This window comes from Notothenia rossii (assembly GCF_949606895.1).
Source record: "Notothenia rossii genome assembly, chromosome: 5".
Taxonomy (NCBI): domain Eukaryota; kingdom Metazoa; phylum Chordata; class Actinopteri; order Perciformes; family Nototheniidae; genus Notothenia; species Notothenia rossii.
In genome coordinates, this window is record NC_136903.1 from 24,027,193 (window position 1) to 24,048,219 (window position 21,027).

At 42.4% G+C, this 21,027-nt stretch overlaps 1 protein-coding gene and 1 long non-coding RNA gene across 2 annotated transcripts in view; one reads left to right on the plus strand and one right to left on the minus strand.

The window, feature by feature from the left end:
• Nucleotides 1–10,979: 10,979 nt before the first annotated feature.
• LOC307040607 lies at nt 10,980–13,640 on the plus strand. The gene is made up of 2 exons (XR_013808535.1): nt 10,980–11,696; nt 12,299–13,640. It is a non-coding gene; the product is annotated as an uncharacterized lncRNA (long non-coding RNA).
• A 3,849-nt stretch (nt 13,641–17,489) lies between these two features.
• The window catches only part of LOC307040599 (general transcription factor II-I repeat domain-containing protein 2A-like), a 40,969-nt gene continuing 37,431 nt past the window's right edge, over nt 17,490–21,027 (minus strand). Inside the window, exon 12 of the mRNA XM_079683602.1 lies at nt 17,490–21,014. The gene's annotated coding sequence lies outside the window, so the exon portion shown is untranslated. The remainder of the gene's footprint in view (nt 21,015–21,027) is intronic.

The window sequence follows — 21,027 nt, forward strand, 5'->3', positions numbered from 1 at the left end:
CTTAGTAATAATAAATTAAAGCAATAGTATTTTCTTCCACTTTTCATGTGTAGTCAAAAGGGTGGTTTTATGACCTTTGACATCTGCTTTGCAGTTCCCAGCAAGGAAGGGGCCCTGAGTCTCTAGCTTCCTCTGCTAATTGCTAAAACCCGTATTGATTAGCCCAAAGGAAGATGTGCCTCAGATACAAGACAGTTGAAGTCTTGTAGAATTAATGTTTATCTCCTACAGACCCCAAAAGAGGCCTTGAGACTTGGGTCACCCAGCAGTAAATGAGATAAAGGTCCTTTTGAGCTTATCAATCAAATGTATTCATTCCTAGTAAGCTGACTTTGGGGTGAAGGGAAGTTCAGGGAAGCCATTAAGCGATAAGAACAATTGACTTCTGTTAAAGATACATGATAGGATGTGTGTGTTGAAGATGTTTAGGGGGAATGAGTATGTGTCCTGTCAAAGAGTCCTCTGTCATGACTCCAAATCATTGATTGGGGGATCTGCCTGAGGGCAGAGGGACACACACACACACACACACACACACACACACACACACACACACACACACACACACACACACACACACACACACACACACACACACACACACACACACACACACACACACACACACACACACACACACACACACACACACACACACACACACACACACAGAAGCAACATGGAATCAACAAACTGACTTACTACCTGGGATCCCGCCCAGAAGGGAAACCGACCAATGGAACACTGCCAACTCACTTTCTAGCTCGCTCAGAAGTGAATTCTGTGTATAAATGTTGTGATCATTTTGAAGATCGGCGCTCTTGTTTCGGACTGGCCGTTCCTGAGACATGTCTCACACGGTGGTAGAACCTGAGCCCGGACTACTCTGCAGAGTGCTTCGTGATTCGGTGATGTATTTGTATGTTTTACCATTAAAGCAGATTATTGTTTAACCCTTATCCTGGCTGCTTCTAATTTGTCCTTCTTTTGAGAACCCGCTCATATAGGAACGGCGCGGAGCAGAGATTCTGCACCAACAGCATCCAACTCGAATTTCTCTGCAGCAGGTATATTAGAGAGTCTAGCCTGGAGGTTGGGGGTTGTGGTAGTCAACACACTCTCAGTCCCTAAACGTCCAGGAGCGACGCTTGGTCAGGGTCCCGTGGCATGCAGTTGGGACGCGCCGAGGCTCCTTCAGCTTCATAAATGGATGCAAAGTGCTTTCAACTGATTGCAATGTATTCCCATTGGCGGCGGTATTTTCTATTTCATGGAAGCACCGCACCCGTTTATGTCGGCAGCTCTTAAAGGCAATGTGAGCGTCCATTCCCATTGGATAACGGAGAATTGTACACCCGGAAGTAAGTATTCTCCTTACTGTCGATTGATTTGACAGTTATATCTCCACTACTAATAAACTCAAAAACACCAGATTATCTTTGTTAATTAAACGACATTGATAGGTTTAAATTGTGTACAATGCTTTTGTGTTTTCCCCCTTCAATTCTGAGAAACAATTTGTTTTCTCTGAAATATGGAGCGCCAAAGACATTACACTACCCACAATCCCCAGCTATTGTTGTGACGACGCCTGTCCGCTTTGCGACAAACCTCGTGATAAGTCAATAAGCTCTGTGATTGGATGAAACATAAATTCATACAAAAAAAAATCCAACCCTGTCTCCTAAAAATCACGTTCCCACAGAACTAAACTGCATTCTCAATTACGTTTAGCAAGAAACGTATTTTCTCCCACGTTATGTTTGTTATGAATGTATCTTAAATACGTTGATTTTCCACATATCTTTGCCATTTATTGTCTTGCTTATAATAATGATAATAGTCATTTATAAATATCATTTTAGAGCACACATTTGAAATCGAGAATCGGGCTCGATATTGTCGTGTTATTCAATAATACACGTGAGTTCAACTGTCACAATTACGTGTCCTTTTATTGGTAGCTCACATGCTCGTACAACCCTAGCTCACATGCTGTTACCATCACTTGTCCCCTGCCTATGACGTCACTGAACCGTGTCTGTAGGGCTTCACTACAATTGGCTAACAAACACACACAGCACAATAACACCACATCTCCCTTTTTATGAATCAATGGGTAGACTGCCATTGACTCCACAGACCTTAGAGGATTATTCTGCCTCTGTAGGGTGGAAGGTCTGTTCCTATCTGAACCAGAGATATAAAATAACAGTTAACTCTAGACCTTCCTGAACTATCTGTAACCCTATAATATTTTGTGTATACACAACATTAATGCAAAACATTATTAATAACCAGTTTTTTTTCTCCCTCGTACGACTCTATATATATATCCCTTAGGTCGCTGGTTTGTTTACAAGTCCAACCTAGCCGGTCTCACCACGGCTCTCCCAGACATGGTTCTAGGGGTAGGTGGCAGATCTTGCGCACTAGGCTCCGGAGGTTATATGGGAATGAGATGATGGCGATTTCGCCGGACTGTCCCATGAGGTCCCTCAACAATGTAGGAGCGCGGCGTGTTGTGACTGCCAATAACCGTTCCACTCGCTTTCTGATCCGTGACCCAAACCTATTTTCCCGGTGCAAGTCTCTCAAGACCTCTCACTCAATGACGCAGGTTGTACCGCTGTGCATCCTTTATTCTCCTCTCTCTTTCTCTCAGAACTACAGCCTCGGTGTCGGGAAGAGCAGGATCCAGCATCGCTGGTAATGTTGGCACCGTCGTGCGAAGCCTCCATCCCATGAGAAGTTGCGCAGGGCTATAACCGTTCTGTAGTGGGTTGGTTCTGTAAGCCAGCAGAGCCAGATATGGGTCTGCTGCTTTCTTAAGGAGACTCTTCACAGTCTTTACAGCCCGTTCTGCCTCACCGTTGCTCTGTGGATATTTAGGGCTGCTGGTGACGTGTTTAAATCCATACGACTCTGCAAACTCTTCAAATGCCCTCCCTGAGAACTTTGGCCCGTTGTCTGACACCAGCGTCTCAGGTATACCATGTCGTGCGAAGATGGATTTGAGATGGTGGATTACATCTGTTGATCTTATGTGTGCCAGCAAAGCCATTTCCACATACCTTGATGCATAATCCACTACCAGCAGATATGACCTGCTTCCCAGCATAAACAAGTCGGCACCCAGTTTCTGCCATGGTCGGCCTGGGTATTGTGTTGGCATCAGCGGCTCTTTGGGGTTTTGTCTCTCCTTGCTGCATGTTCTGCGGTTGAGAACCAACTCATTTAGCTGCTGACTTAGCCCTGGCCACCATACAGAAAGTCAGGCACGCTCCCTACACTTCACCACACCTTGGTGACCTTCATGTAGTGTGGCGAGCACATCGTTTCTCCTTGTTGCGGGGATGACGAGTCTGTCCCCCTTTAACAGTAGTCCGTCTTTTACAGTTATGAACGCTTGTTCCGCCCAGTATAACTTTATGGCTGGTTCACTGTTGCTGTTTGCTGGCCATTTCTCTTCACACAGCTGCATCACTCTTCCGCACACACTGTCCTTTGCCAACTGTTCTTTTAGCTCTTCCAGGTAAGCCGTGCTTGCTGGCAAACTGTCGATAATCATGTCCACATAGATATTTTCGTGCTCTCGAGGAACTCTTTTTCATCTGGTGTGGAGTCTCTTTTCACAGGTGCACGTGACAGTGTATCGGCCGTCCACAGGCTTTTTCCTGGCACATGTGTGATTGAGTAGGAATAACGCATCAGGCGCATCCGGAAACGTTGAATCCTAGGGGGAAGCGCATCCAATGCCTGAGACCCCAGGGCCCAGGAGTTCAAAACTTTTAATCCCTATCTGATCAAATCAGATTTGGATTTTGGGGAGTTCAAAACCAAAAAACAGGATTAGGATGACTTTGATATCCGATCAGATCAGGAAATCCAATCAAAGCTTAATCTGGATCAAATCTTCAAAACGGGTAGTTCAAACCGACAACACAGGATTGGGATCAGTTTGATCCCAAAAAACTGGATTACCCTGATCCCACCAGAGGGGTGGATTTCCAGTGGATTACCAGAGCAAAATGTACTGTACAATTTATTTTAAAATATGTTTCAATTTAAATAAGATGGCAAAGTTTGTTAACTGAAATAATGCACACTTTTTAGCCTTCATGGGAAATACATTTTATTTTTCCCATTTTTGCTCACGTTTGTGGTGGCCTATTTTTTTTTCAACCAAATGTTGATGACATAAATGTTGATGCTCATAAAAGTGTAACAGCAAAGATTGTCAATCAAAAATGTAATTTAGATTAAAGTAAAAATATCTTCAACAAAAAAAAAGTTAATCATCTGTCATCACATAATTAGACATTATAGATGTCTCTGCAATGTGGTCTCTTGTCTTCCTTGTATTATTTTTCATATCCAATAGATGGCGATCGGTAGGATTAAAGCGCCGATATTCAGGATCTAGTCATCTTGAAAAATCGTAATCTGGATCAGGCTGATCCTATCCTGAATTGCTTTGAACTCCAGGGACAACATTTGGCCGACTTGTCTGATCCTGGATCACAAAAAATGGGATTTCAAAATCGGATCGGATCTGATTGAGATGAAAAGTTTTTGAACTCCTGGGCCCAGGAGACTCAGAAGAGGTTTATGATCTGTTTCCAGCTCAAAGTGTCTTCCGATGAGAAAGTTGCGAAAAGTTTCACACGCCCAGGTTAAGCCTAAAGCTTCCTTTTCTACCTGTGCGTATCTCTGCTCCGTCTGTGTGAGAGAACGTGACATATAGTGTTGGAGATTTGGAGGATGTTGAAAACCAACCTCGTCTCCGCGTGTCGTTTGATAAGCTGGGTGAATTCGGGAAAAGGAAGGGATTTAGAAACACCAGAATACAAGTTAAACAATAATCTTGCTTTAATGATAAACAGTAACGACACAAAATACAAATACAAAGAAATCACGAAGCACTCTGCAGAGTACTCCGGGCTCAGGTTCTACCCCCGTGTGAGACAGGTCTCAGGAACGGCCGGTGAAAAACAAGAGCGCGAACCAAAGGAAAACACAGGCTTTCATACTAAAACACAGGAGGAAGTGTGTACGTGCTTTCCCCCAGAGGTCATCTTATTGGCAGAGACCAACACATGGCCTGTCGCACCCAATCAGTGCGACACAGCAGCTTGTAGCCAGCACACACACATCCCGTTTATGGCCCTTTGTCCCTGTGTCCATCTTCCCGCCTCAGGCTGCCACACACAAGTTAAAAGTATGTTTTAAGATATAGTTGTTATAGTTGGCTAAATATACGTAATACATGTTAATTACTTTCATATCAATAATAACGAGGAACACATTACCTATGCTTTTAAGCAGTATTAGAGATGCTTTTCAAATAGTCAAACTTCACAAAGGCCCCATATAGAGAACACACTCATTTAGCCTGCAGCTCTTCCAGACACTTGAGCTATTGTTCTTTAAGAATATTCCCTGCAGAATCTTTATTTCAAATAAAAGGTTTCACATTGCATATTTCCAGCTTCCTTTACACATACTGTTATTATTAATACAAAGTAATCAACCACACACATCTATTTAAAACAAGTAGATTTCCCTGATCATTTGACATGCTGCTTCCATTTCCCATAGAGTAATAAAACATGTTAAAGCTAATTTCTCCACACTGTTTGTAGCCCTCCAGTACCCACATATGAAAGAATAAAAGCAGAGGAATCAAATAAAACACCAATACAGGAATAGTTGATAAATGATTATACAGGACATCTGATCACAGTAAGAAATACACACACATATTCTCTAGGAAGTGACCCTTGTTATAGGTCCGAATGTCCTGTCCCCTGAAAGTCATGAGTTTTGGTTGATTAACAGAAGTTTAATTGTTCTTGTGGCTTAATGGCTTCCCTGAACTTCCCTTCACCCCAAAGTCAGCTTACTAGGAATGAATACATTTTATTGATAAGCTCAAAAGGACGTTTATCTTGGTTACTGCTGGGTGACCCAAGTCTCCAGGCCTGCAGGATGTGTAGGAGATAAACATTAATTCTACAAGACTTTAACTACATTATCTGAAAATGTATCTGGGACTTCCCCTGTTAATGGCAAGCACTATTGATAATTAACAGAGAGACCCTAGGGGCCTCTTCTTGGTATCTGCTAGGCAGAAGTCACTCAATGCAGAAATCACAAGTTTAACACATATTCTATATAAGGTGACATAAAAATGAATATACCAGATTGAACTTTCCTGCCATAACACGTTACTTTAATCCTTCAAATAACTCAAATAATACTTCAATTCCCCCTTTTGGTCTCCCTTCACGAGACCAACACACATAAGACATTTGAAACAAAAGTACTGTCATTCTTTGATACTGTGTCTGTCCCCCTTCATTAAACCTTTGGGAACAGAAAACAACCTCCAATGACAGTGAAGAAACCATCAGAGTGAGAGCCTGAGTGCCAGAAAGCAGCATCCTTGCGTGTTGTTGAATCATCAGGGCCCCCCCCCCCCTCAGCGGAATACGCCAACAAGGGCAGCTGATAGGGAGGGGGAGATGCGGCCTTTCCTTCAAAGGTGGAACTGATGAATCTGATCAGAGAGAAGTAGACTCCTCTGCTGCCTCGAGAAGTCCCCCAGCCCGCTGACGCCTCCTTCCAAGTCGTCTGCTGTAGGGATGTCCGCGAGGTCCTTCTCCTCCAGTCCGCTGATGCCTGCTTCCAAGTCGTCTGCTGTAGGGATGTCCGCGTTGACGATAGCCAGGTCCATCCTGATGTCCTCCAAGGTCCTAGCCGGAGTGTTCCTCGCCGCACACTGGCTCCAGTAGTACCAGATGTCCCCCTTTGCTCCTCGGCGGACTGCATGAGATGTCCTCTGGGTCACTCTGTAGAGGCCGGAGAACCTGGGGTTGAGTCACGTAGGCCTGACGACCTTCAGCCAGACGAACTCCGCTGTGTCGGCCTCCTGCTCCTCGGGTCCCCCTTTTGGCGTCAGCAACCTGTGTGGAGAAATCTGATACCCACCCCTCAAGTCTACGCTCAGTGCTTCTGGGGTGTTTGACCCACCGCTGGTAGGCCGCTTCAGAATTCTAATACTTGGCCTGTGTCAACAAAATAAACCCCAACATCTTCAGGTGAACTAAATAACATATCTCAATAGCTCTGAATTCCTGACAAGCATCTGTGTTATTATAAATGAAATCCTTGAGATCCCATTTAAAATCTAAATATAATATGAACTGCTAATGTCTCTGGTAATGGAACACACTAATGTTATGGATTAAAAACAACTAAAATCATGATACTGACAAAGTGAATAATTTCCAGGCGAGACTGCTTCTACCTGTCACTGCTTGGATATTATCAAGCTGAAAAATGAATACAGAAATCCAACATACTGTCATCAAATGTCTTTCTATTATGACTTTAAATTAAATGTACATCCCCATAATGATGTAAACAGTCTATGGCTTTTACTTCTTTACCAGGCTAGTTACAAGATGTTGTCTAAATTAAATTCTATCTCATTACATTACTATGTTTTAACTTAACTGTAATATGTTCTTTCTACATTTCAAACCTCAGTTACTTTAATACCTGTTGAAATATTACAAAATGTGTTCATTACCACAGTTCACCTTCTCATTCTCATTCTGGAATTACCTCTCTCAGTAGCCCCTTGGCCACTGATTCTGCATCTGTGTTACCTGTTATAACTCAATCAATATTAGAAACATGTCAACATTAATCAAACATTATCTTATCCCCAGATATGGAGCAGGTTAAATCTAAAACTGTCAATCAATGGTCAGATTGAACATCTGAGTTGGGGCGGCAGGTTTCTTCCAGTCCCTAAATGAAAATATCCCACAATAGGCTACCGGTCTCCAATACTCTTCCCATTTCTGCAGAAGCACACTCCCCAAGCCGTATGATGATGCGTCTGCTGAGACTTTGGTTTCTCTGTTTGTGTCATACATGGCTAGCACTGGTGGAGATATCAAAGAGTCCTTCAGATCTTGGAAGGCTCTGGCCTGATCGATGTCCCACAGCCAGCAGTTCTTTTTGGAGAGCAGGTCTCGAAGTGGCTTGTCTCGCTCCGCTAGCTGCGGTATGAACTTCCCCAGCTGGTTGACCATGCCTAGGAAGCTCCTCAGCTCACTCACATTTTTCGGCTCTTCCATTTTCCTTACAGCCTCTGTCTTGCTCGGGTCTGGGCTAATGCCGCTAGCAGTGATCACATGGCTCAAGTATGTCACTTCCTGTTTGGATATGTCGCACTTTTCCACATTCAGGGTGATTCCTGCCTTTTGGATCTTCTCCAGCACAGCATACAGACGAGCGTCGTGCTCCTCCTGTGTTTGGCCCTACACCAGTACATCGTCCATGTGACAGACAACCCCCTCTAGTCCCTCAGTTACCTCAGTTGTCATCCTGTTTTGGAAATGCTCAGGGGCTGAGGCTATGCCGAAAGGTAGCCGATTGAAGTGGTATCGGCCAAAGGGTGTGATGAACGTTGTGTATTTGGCTGAGCCTTTTGTTAGAGGTATTTGCCAAAACCCCATGTTTGCATCCAACTTGCTGAATATTTTTGGCTCCAGCCAGCTTTCCCAGTGTTTCTTCCACTGAAGGTAGAATGTACTTTTCTCGACACACAGACTCGTTCAGTTTTGTTAGATCCACACATATACGAACAGCCCCTGTCTTTTTAGGCGCCACCACCATGCCAGCGCACCAATCTGTAGGCTCCTCCACTCTGCTGATCACCCCCAGGTCTTCCATGCGGGACAGTTCCTCTTTGACTTTGTCCATCAGTGGCATTGGAATCCTTCTAGGCGTCTTCAGAGAAAACGGTTGGGCCCCTGGTTTCAGCTTAATGGCATATGGCTGCCGCACCTCTCCAAGACCGCTGCATACTGTTGGGTAATTAGTCTTTAGCGTGTCCATAGTGACGCTGTCCAGTCGTGCCACTAGCTTCAGCGCTACACTGGCAGAGCAATGCTGTTTGCAAGCGTCGAATGACATACACGTCCTCCCTAAGTTCTCTCTCTCCTTTCTTCAGCCGCATACTAGCAAAGCCCACTACGTCTAAAGGATTTTTCCCTGGACCCCAACGTGGCTTCCTTGGCTTTTTAAGTGCTGGTGGATCTGTGTGCTGATAGACCTCTTTAAACACGGAGTGAGGAATGACTGTAACATCAGCCCCAGTGTCAATTTTGAACTGCACGCTTTTGTTGTTAATGTCAATGTCTGCCATCCACGGATCATTGTCGGCCTCAATGCTGCCTAAGAGCAAGCTTTCCTATTCTTCATTAATCTCATGCACTCTTTTAGCTGCTTTCCACACACGCATATAATGTCCCATTTTCCCACATGCATGGCATTTTACATCCTTGGCTGGACACTCAGTCTTTGTATGTGAAGGAGAACAACCACAGTTATTACACTTTGCATCATCGCCCTGGCTGTATTGTGGCTTGGCTTGATAGCTGTTAGCAGATTGACCTTTGTTTTTAGCATATTTGCTGCTGCTCTTAAACACTCTGTCCACTAATTTAGCGTCACTTGCCTCAGTTCTATTGTCACCTCGCAGAGAAGATTGTTGCCGTTTCACCTCTTCACTCTGCCGAGCCATGGTAATGGCTTTTCCCAAGGTAAGGTCTGAGTCCAGTTGCATCCGTTCAGAGAGCCGCTTATCCATCAATCCGACAACAAGCCTGTCTCGAGTGAGTTCATCATGTAGCACGCCGTAGCTACAATGCTCCGCTAGTGCGTATAGAGCTGAGACGAACGAGTCCACTGGTTCACCTTCTCCCTGGCTGCGCATATTAAACTTTGCTTGCTCATATATGACATTTTTCTTGACAACGAAGAAGCCTTGTAAGCCCTCCCTGACACCTTGGTAAGTGTCTCTCTGAGCCGCTGTGAGAGTCAATCCACGTAAAATATCATCTGCTTCATCTCCCATGCAGTATATTAATGTATTGACTTGATTCTCTTCTGAGCTACTGTTCAGATTACTTGCCAGGCGAAATCTCTCGAACCGCCGTATCCATTTGGCCCATTCCTGCGGTCTTGAAAAGTCTAAAGGCTCCGGTGGCTGGATGCTAAACGTAGCACTCGGTCCCGCCGCGGGTTGTGCTGCATCGCCGTTAGCATTTTCGTCTGCCATGTCCCTTTTCTTCCTTTTCAGCATCTATTGGCTCCAAACAATACTTTTTTTTTCGGTCTCACTCCACGTAATGTCGACAGGACTTCTGACACCATGTCGTGTTATTCAATAATACACGTGAGTTCAACTGTCACAATTACGTGTCCTTTTATTGGTAGCTCACATGCTCGTACAACCCTAGCTCACATGCTGGTACCATCACTTGTCCCCTGCCTATGACGTCACTGAACCGTGTCCGTAGGGATTCACTACTATTGGCTAACAAACACACACAGCACAATAACACCACAGATATATGGTTGGCTGTAATTTCGCCAGCTGTTACTCTCATGAGCGAGGCAGAAAATAATAGTTTTAACATGCCAAAAAGCTGCTGTGTCGTTTATTGCGCATCAAACATTAAAACAAATCCAGAGTTACGTGACAGTAACAGAAGATCTCTGTGGCTTCAGGCTTGATCGCCGTTCAAATGACAGCGCTGGTTTCCCCCAAAGTGGGCGGGGCTGTAAAGTGACGTAGATTTGACTCTCATCAATTATTCAAAACCATTCTATTTATTCTAACGTAAATTGACCTTTCGCAAAGCCACGCCCCCCCTTGGTTACTGTTGCTAGTCCGACAAGCTGAGAGCCAGATGCGTTAAACAAAGCCATAATGGAGGGTCTCCGTAACGTCGGAGTCGCCTTAACAGACTCATTTTGGAGCAATAACGCAGCAATATCCTCCAGGTCCCGACAAAAGGGGCTACAATACGCTATGGAGGGTTATATCCACAGTATAAACATTAGAAAAGAAGGAGGCACAACATCAATAGAGGCACTTGCATACAGGTCGCAGTGCAAGAGTGAAAAACCACATGAGTGGATGTCAAATTCGACGAGCACAATATTGTGGACCAGGCTTGTTCGTGTACTGCTTGGTATATTCTGCTTTTGTAATATCGAGTTATCATTGCTATTGAAATCGTACATCTAGTTATTTTTTAGGGCTAACGTTAACGTCGATGTTGATCATCCTATCAAGCTAGCTAATGTTTGCAAGTGTAGCTGTACAATAAATGAGTCGAGTGAAACATGAAATAAACATGCTACCAAGCTGATCTTTTAAAATAATTTACAGTATGCCAGGTTACTGTTCACATATTGTGGGCTTGATGCACACACTGGACATTTGGCGTGCAAAAACAGAACAGATCTCCTCCACAAGCCAACCTCAACAATGGCACAAAGCCAGAGGGAAAAAAATAACTGACCAAGCTATTTTCAATGTGGTGGTAGCCAAGGCCAAAGTCAACCGTAAGCGGAAGCCTATAACATCCAACTATACCCACAACAAGTAAGTTATTCCATTCTGTGTACTGCATATTACCATACTTACCATATTTACCATCAGTCATGCTCTTGCTAATAATGCTATTTCTGTGTCTAGGCAAACACTAGGAACAAATACATACAAGCTCATGAAAGAGATGACAGATGCGCCTATAAGCTACCTTGCAGCAGAAGACACCCCTGAGGTAGAAGTTTGCGGCAGGACATAATGCCTAAGCCACCAGGTGAGAAACGTATATAATTATGGAATATGATAAGACCCCCCCTATATAATACAGCTCTGTACACATACACCTGATTAACACTACACTATTAATTTGTATATTTTGTACCCAGTTTAACCACCTGTACATTGTATATAAATACAATGTACAGGTGGTTAAACTGGGTACAAATATACAAATTAATAAAACAAATTAAAGTACTATAGCATAACTAGTAAGAGGGTAATAGTAGAAATATATAAATATAGGCATTTGAATCTAACAATATGAGAGAAATCAACAGTGTAAATAAGTGTGAGGGTCTGTATGCCCTATTGGTTATATTGATGATGCAAATTAGACAGTTTGACATTAGTTGAATACAGAATAGAAGTACTTTATTACATTTTGGTAGTAAACAAATTAAAAACAGAATAGAAGTACTATAAAAAAAAAACTGGATTACACTTACAGCATATTAATGACTTTCATATTAAACATGTCCCACTAAACACAAATGTCACCAAGCCAAACATTTGATAACATCTATCTGTAGCTTTGTTCAATAGATGCAATTTACATGTTAATGATAGCATTTTGATCCCATCTTTTCTTTTTTACAGCTTCCCCTATTAAACAAGGGAGCCCCTTCTGCTGATGCTGAAGCGCCGCCTGTATGTCAACCAGATGACTTCCCCAGCTTTCCTCTACCATCCCAACCGACAAGTTTATGCACAGTCCTGGATGAAAATGGCACGCGTAGTTACAACAGAGTGACCATTTCCCTACCCGAATCTATTGCCCTAGAATGTGACACCAGACAACAAAACACAAACAACCTGTGGTTTAATGCAAGATCTGATCGCTTAACATCAAGCACCTTTAAAAGAATCTGCTCCAGGAGAGCAGACCATGACACACTTGCTGTAAGCCTCAAGTATAAAGGATCAGTACAAACCAAGGCCATGAAAAGGGGTACAGAACTAGAGCCCATAGCAGCAACACAATACACAAAGCTAACAGGAAACCAAGTGTATCCATGTGGTTTTGTTGTGAATCCGCAGGCAACACACCTCGGTACATCACCTGACCGTAAGGTCTTAGAAATAGGAGAGAGTGAAAGTCCAAGCTATGGGCTTTTAGAAATTAAGTGTCCATCCAAGGAAAGCTTCACTGAGTGTGCTTACCGGTGTTGTCAGGGATAGCATGAGGGACAAGGTTTATAGTTTCGGTGAGTAGTGATAGCAAGAGTACCGTTAACCTAGAGTTAATTTATTCACATTAATTCCCATCAAGAAATCCATTTTATGGGTCACATGAAATCTTTATTATGCAAGGCAAGGCAAGTTTATTTATATAGCACTTTTCAACAAAAGGCAATTCAAAGTGCTTTACAATAAATGAAAGACATTTTACCATGTTTAGTTCTGACTCTGGGGACAGAAAGCTGACCAGTACCTGAAGACCTGAGAGATTTGGATGGTTCATAATTTAGCAGGAGGTCAGAAATGCATTTTGGGCCTAAACCATTCAGTGCTTTATAACCAGCAGCAGTATTTTTGAAATATATTCTTTGACACACAGGAAGCAAGTGTAAAGACTTCAGAACAGGAGTGATGTGATCCACTTTCTTAGTGTTAGTGAGGACTCGAGCAGCGGCATTCTTAATCAGCTGAAGCTTTCTAATAGATTTTTTAGTGAGACCTGTGAAGACACCATTACAGTAGTCCAGTCTACTGAAGATAAAAGCATGGACGAGTTTTTCCAAATCCTGCTGTGAAATTAGTATTTTAATCCTAGATATGTTCTTTAGGTGATAGTAAGCTGATTTAGTAACTGTTTTAATGTGACTGTTGAAACTCAGGTCAGAGTCCATGACTACACCTAGATTTCTGGCTTTATCTGTTGTTTTGAACATTGCAGACTGAAGCTCAGCGCTAACTTTTAAACGTCCTGCTCCAAAAACCATTACCTCAGTTTTATCTTTGTTTAATTGGAGAAAGTTCTGACACATGCAGTCATTGATTTGTTCAATGCACTTACTCAGTGTTTGAATTGGAACATAGTCTCCTGGTGAAATGGTTACGTAAATGTGTGTGTCATCCGCATAGCAATGGTAACTTATTTTGTTGTTCTTCAGTATCTGAGCCAGTGGTAGCATGTAGACGTTAAAGAGAAGAGGCCCCAAGATTACAAATATTACAAACCAGAAAACACAGAAATATCCATGAAATAAACATACAGTAGGCTATAAACAATTAAAGGGATAATTGGGAAGGCATTACAAATGTAAATATATTTTAAAATAATAAAACAATCCCACCACCACAGGTAACTACAGGAGAAGAGGGAATTCTCTCCACAAAATGTGAATGCCCATTTGGAGAATGGAAATGCAGTCATGCGGCTGCATGAGCCATCTTTGCCATCCACAATTTCAGCTGCACTGACACCCCCTGTCAGTGGAAGAAGCCAAAGGCAGCTAAACGTATGCATTCAGTGGAGGAGCTATTTCCTCCAACCAATAACTAATTTAACCCGCTGACAAGAGAGCCCACCTCCGAAGATCGTGACTGGCTGAGGGACAGACTCAGGGGCAGGTTCTCAGGAATTTCTTGTCTTCTCTCCCCCGAGCCAGAAGAGGAACACTGCCGCTTGGAAACACTTACTGTTCCTGAAATCATCAAATATGTTGGGCATCAGGGACCTGAGGCAATTGTGGCAAGCATGGCATTGTCTGAAGAGCAACAGAGGGCAATTCAGGTGGCTACCACTGGTCAGCGAACCAACCCAAACTGGCATTTGTTCAGGAAAGGAAGGTTGACTGCCAGCAACTTTGGAGCTGTCCTGAGGTCAAAGCGTGTGACTGCTTCCTTTATTGCCAGGGTGCTAGGGCAACAACAGGCCCTTGATGGTATTTTGTCTGTACAGTGGGGGACTATGAATGAATGTGAGGGCGTCAGGGCATTCACCACTGCAACCCAGATGCAGGTCCATGAGTCAGATTTGTGGCTCTCCCAATCAGAATTGTTGGGGGCATCTCCAGATGGTCTGGTAGGGTCTTCCGCTGTGCTGGAGGTAAAGTGTCCCTACGGAGCCAGGGAAATTACAATTAGTGAAGCATTGCAAATCAAGGGCTTCTGTGTCAGTAAGGAAGGAGAAACATTCAGCCTGCGTGAGGAACATCCTTACTGGCACCAAGTGCAAGGTCAGCTTCACCTCACTACAAGAAAGAAGAAGAAATAAAAAAATTGTGAATCGTTTTTAATTTACATTTACTCGCCTTTGCAATGTTGTGGTTGTTAGAGTGTTAGGTTTCCTGTCAGCTCGTCTGTTGGGAAGATATAAAATATTAGTTTCATGGAAGTCACCCCGTCACATATAAGAGCATTAAGACATACAGTACATAGGCTAAAACAAAACATCTAAAGATATAACCTTGCACTTTGATAAGTCTCGTGAACATTTTCACTATTTTGACATTTTTATAGATGAAAATTGAACTAAAGAAATAAATGGTAGATTAATCCATGTTGAAAATAGGTGTCAGCTACTACACTAATTATAATAGTTATATTTCTTAATTAATTAAGATAAGATATTACTGTATTGATCCCAATTTGGGAAATGTTTGTGTTGCAGCAGCATAACAAGAAAAAAAATATATAAGTTATTATATATACAAAAGTATGTGAGGGATGGGATATTAAATTGAATAATGTAAAATGTACATGTGATTTTAAGTCCAAGAGAAGCTATGGAGCAGAGAGTTTTCTGCCAGCCAGAGGTGATTTGTAATTAGTTCAATATGTTAAACTGATTTCCCTGACTACAATCTTTAGTTACATGGTGAAACGTTATGCTGTTTGTACTAATTAGACTTATTATATAAGCCACTCAGGTTTTAATAGGATGTATTCATTATCTTTACTTATGTTGCGGTCTTTTCAGCAGCGCCATCTCTAAAACGGCGAAACAGTCACTACCCATCATTTACATTTCACCGTGACATGGACAAAAATATAACGTCAGCTTACCTCATGGCACGAATCCACTCTCCTTTGGAAAACATTGGCCGGGAAACGATAGAACAAGCATGTTTCATGCGAAGACCTGTGGCTGCAACCCGGAGCAAAGCAACAAACCATCGCGTAGCGCTAGTAGCGCTAGCTTTAGCTAACGTTAGCTAACGAAACGAACTGCCGAGTAAAATTGGAAAACACTGGTAATTAATTATTCTATAATTTGTAAAACTACGGTGTTAAAAACGACAATTTCAAAAATACAGATTCTAATGGTCAGATACTAAAGATAGGCATGTACTTGCTTTCAAGCAGAACACAGGGGAAAACAAACTTAGCGGGAGTGTTTACGTGTTAGGCGTAATGACGTACAACGGCCTCGACAATTTCTGTAGTCCTATTCAGCCACTAGGTAACAACCATCGTTTTTCAGACACGTAAACTCTTCAAAAATCGCCAGTGGGGTCACTGCTGATGTATTTAATGTCGTAGAACAAACCATGATTTATCTCTTAAATTTGTGTCAAACACAGACCTTATTTCGAGCTATTTTCCAAAACCCTATGGAAAAAATGCATTGCTTTTTGACGAAGGAAGCGGAAGTGCTAAAAATGCTAACTTACTTCCGGGTTTTTGGACGCGTCACTGCGGTTCTCTGCAGATGGAAAGGCTTTAGTCAGTGTTGTAGCTGATTTTCTTACCGTTCCAATGATGTATGGGATGTATTAATAATAATAACTTGGATTTATATAGCGCCTTTCATGAGACCCAAGGTTGCTTTAAAAAGAAGAACAGGAGTAGAAACAAATATAACAAAAGGCATTCAGACAAACAGTTAGACAGACAAAACAACAAATAGATTTGGAGCAAAAGGCCTTGGCAGAGAGATGGGACTTGAGGGCCTTTTGAAGGCGTCAAGCGTGGGGATGTTGCAGATCTCCACAGGGAGAGCGTTCCAGAGAGTGGGGGCTGCCATACTGAAGGCTGTGTCCCCGAAGGATCGCAGGTTGGTGCGGGGGGCCAGAGTCTGAAGACCGCAGGTTCCGGTGTAGGGCATTTGGGAATTGTATTGATTTGATACAAGCAAGCCAGTGTTTCATTGTGTACTTTCAACTACAGTATATGGTCCGGCAAGTTTAGCATTCTCTGCATTCACTGTGATGAATATAAAATAAGACACAGATACTGTTTTCATCAATGAACATTTATTGAACAGAACATCATGTGGAAAATCAGAGGGGCACCATTCAAGCTGGAATGCTTAAAAAAAAAAAAAAAAAAAGAAAAAACCTTTTAAATTGATCCCAACAGTAAAATCAACATGATTTTAAATACAAATGTAAGCAGCCAGGATTGACCTGCAGGAGGTTAAAGCCTATTTAAAAACTCCTTGGAATCCAAAGCTCTTCCAAATCTTTCACTGAAGTCCTTCAGCCTTTGGTGCGCTTCCTCGCTCATGTTCTTGGTGAGGTCATGAGAACAAAGTTCTATCTCATTGATAAGACAAGATGGTATAAATAAGTCATATATGTAATATTATAAATTCACATGCGTCAGGGGTTGTACACTTGAATGGAAATTGTATTAGCATTCTCCTCATGTTTGCAGCTTACCTCCAGTCATACTCGGGTCCACATTTATACGTTTCCTTGGCTTTTTCAAGGGAAACCGAGAGTACAACTGCGAGGGCTGTTGGAGCGCCACCCAATGGTGGTGGTGGAAGGTTCACCTCTGCTCCGCGCCATCCGTTGATGAGTGGTCAGTTAAAGGAAGAAGGATTCAAACAATGGGATAAAGGATAAAACAATAATCTGTTTTAATGGTAAAAGCAACAATACAAAATACAGAGTACTCTGGACTCAAGTCCTACCACCGTGATATATACGTACCACGACAGCCAGTATGAACAAGAGTCCCGAGCATGAATATTGGACAGCTTATATACAGTTTCTGGGGGAGGAGTTGTGTCGGTTGCTCCTCCCTTCATATTTCTAATTGGTTGTTTCACTCCTGGGCGGGCCCCTAGACAGTGAGTTGGTAGTTCTCCATTGGCCGGTTTCACTTCTGGGCGAGCCCTAGGCAGCGAATCAGAGTGAGTCAGCCATTGCTGCCCGGGAACAGAGTCTTCCACTCCTGAACAGAGCGTGAGAAATTCGGAGTCTGGCGCTGATAAGCCCAAGGCCGTTTTCATGGCCGTTTTTTCATGGAGTCACCGTTGGGTGAACATAATCAATCAATCAATCAATGTTTATTTATATAGCCCAATATCACAAATGTTACATTTGTCTCAGTGGACTTCACAGTTTGTACAGAATATCAGTATGACAATACGACACCCTCTGTCCTTAGACCCTCACATCGTACAAGGAAAAACTTCCAGAGAAAACCCCACAGTTTAAAGGGAAAAATGGGAGAAACCTCAGGGAGAGCAACAGAGGAGGGATCCCTCTCCCAGGACGGACAGACGTGCAATAGATGCCGTGTGTAAATTGAAAAGATAATACATTTGCAACATAGGTAGTCCAAATGTTTTGAAATGCATGTGTGTATAATAAGAAGATGAATCCACGAGGATATCCATCCAGGACTTATGATCCAGGACCGCAGCCACGACTCAAGATCCAGGACTCGCAATCCATGACACAGGACCGCAGGATCATCCATGACTCCGGATCCCGGCGTATATAGACACCAAAAAGAAAGAAATTTGGGGAAGCTGGGTTAATCGGAACATGAGAGTACACAGGTATAGACAGAGAGAAGGAAGAAGTAAGATGTCCCCCGACAAACTAAGCCTATATCAGCAAAACTAGGGGCTGAATCTAATCAGCCCTAACTATAAGCTTTATCAAAAAGGAAAGTCTTAAGCGCACTCTTAAAAACGGATAGGGTGTCTGCCGTCCGAACACAAACTGGAAGCTGATTCCACAAAAGTGGAGCTTGATAAGAAAAGGCTCTGGCTCCCATTGTACTTTTAGAGACTCTAGGAACAACCAACAACCCTGCATTCTTGGAACGCAATGCCCTAGTAGGACAATAGGGTATAATGAGTTCTTTAAGGTAAGATGGCGCCTGCCCATTAAGGGCTTTGTAGGCGAGAAGAAGAATTTTAAATTCTATCCTGTGTTCTATAGGGAGCCAGTGTAAGGCAGCCAGAACAGGAGTAATGTGGTCCCTTTTCCTAACTCTGGTTAGTACACGAGCTGCAGCATTTTGAATCAGCTGAAGCGACTTGACTGACTTCTTGGTACACCCTGATAATAAGGAGTTACAATAATCCAGCCTTGAAGTAACAAATGCATGGACTAGTTTCTCTGCATCGTTTTGAGGCAAGATATGCCTGATTTTTGCAATGTTACGTAGATGGAAGTAGGCGGTCCTTGAAATTGATTTTATGTGGGCGTTAAAGGATAAATCCTGATCAAATATAACACCAAGATTCCTTAGAGTCTCACTGGAGGCCAAATTAATGCCATCCATAGTTAATATATCTTTAGATAATTTGTTTCGTAGATTCTTCGGGCCAAGTACAATAACTTCAGTTTTGGTCGTGTTTAACATCAAAAAATGTAAGGTCATCCACGTTTTTAAGTCCTTGAGGCAGTCTTGAATTTTATTTAGATGATTAATTTCATCAGGCTTGATTGATAAATATAGTTGAGTATCATCCGCATAACAATGAAAGTTTACAGAATGATTCCTTATAATATTGCCTAACGGAAGCATATATAGGGTGAACAAAATAGGTCCAAGCACTGAGCCCTGTGGCACTCCATGGCTAACTTTGGTTTGCATGGAAGATTCATCGTTGACACGTACAAACTGAGACCGTTCAGATAGATAAGACCTAAACCAGCCTAAAGCAGTTCCCTGTATGCCAACTAAGTGCTCTAGTCTTTGCAATAGGATATCATGGTCGATAGTATCAAATGCAGCACTAAGATCGAGTAAGACAAGAATAGAGACAAGTCCCTTGTCAGAGGCTATTAGAATGTCATTTGTGACTTTAACCAGAGCTGTCTCTGTGCTATGTTGTGTTCTAAAGCCAGACTGAAAATCTTCAAATAAATCATAGTTTCTTAAGTAATCACACAGCTGTTTTGCGACTGCTTTCTCAAGAATTTTTGAGAGGAACGGAAGATTAGAAATAGGTCTATAGTTGGCTAAAACCTCTGGATCGAGGTTGTGCTTTTTAAGAAGCGGTTTTATCACTGCTACTTTGAATGATTTTGGAACATAGCCTGATAATAAAGACATATTCATAATATTTAATAAAGAAGTGCTAATTAATGGAAAAACTTCTTTTAACAGCTTAGTTGGAATCGGGTCTAAGATACACGTTGATGGTTTAGAAGAGAGAATCATTGAATTTAATTGTTCAAGGTTTATGGCTGAAAAGCATTCTAGTTTACTATCTAGTGTAATATTATTAGAACTTACGTTTCCGGGAGCTGTTGATAACACTATACTGGTCAAAGGCAAGAGGTCTTTAGAGGTCATAACAATCTTTATCTTTGCACCTGGCGCTACTCCCTCTTTTTCCCAAGACTATTGGCTCCTGTCGGGCCGAGGTTATGGTTGTTGAAGCAGTTTTATACAGAAACAGGTTATACAGGTTACTTTAATACAGGTTATACAGGTTACTTTAATCCAGGTTATACAGGTTACTTTAATCCAGGTTATACAGGTTACTTTAGGGCGTGGACTGTCGCCTGTGTCATGAAGGGATTAAAGCCACACGTTTAACAGTTAGAGTAAAATGTTGACATCCAATTAAGGTTGTGCCATTCTGCAGGTGACAATCATGCCAGACCAATTGGCATCAACGTTCTACTGGACATTGACCATGAGTTTGAGGGCAACATATGTAATTTTATATAATGTGTAGTCCACAAATACAAATAAAAAAATCAGTGAAATCTAACCTCTGGCAGAAGCACATCCATGACGAATGCCACCCTCATCTGGGAACCGTGTCTCTGTCTGTGTTTTCTCAACCGCTTGTGAGAGGAATGACAACACTCGGTCCACCTTCAAAGAAGATGATGACCCTTTCCTCCTTCTTTGCCCAAGGAGACTTGACTTGTCCAGTGATGATTGCCTGCAAATGCTATATTTTACTGGGAGAATGAAAATAAATATACATGTATGTTTCACTTTAATTATTTATATTGTGCTTAAAATGAATCCCTTTACTTAGACATTTCAATTGCAAACTCACTTCAAGATGTTGCAGTAAGCCTTTGTCCTGAGTGATACAATCTATTAACAAGCCATTGGTCAGTCTTCAATGGTGCTGAGCTTGTTGAGCCCTTTCCTAAAATGTAATT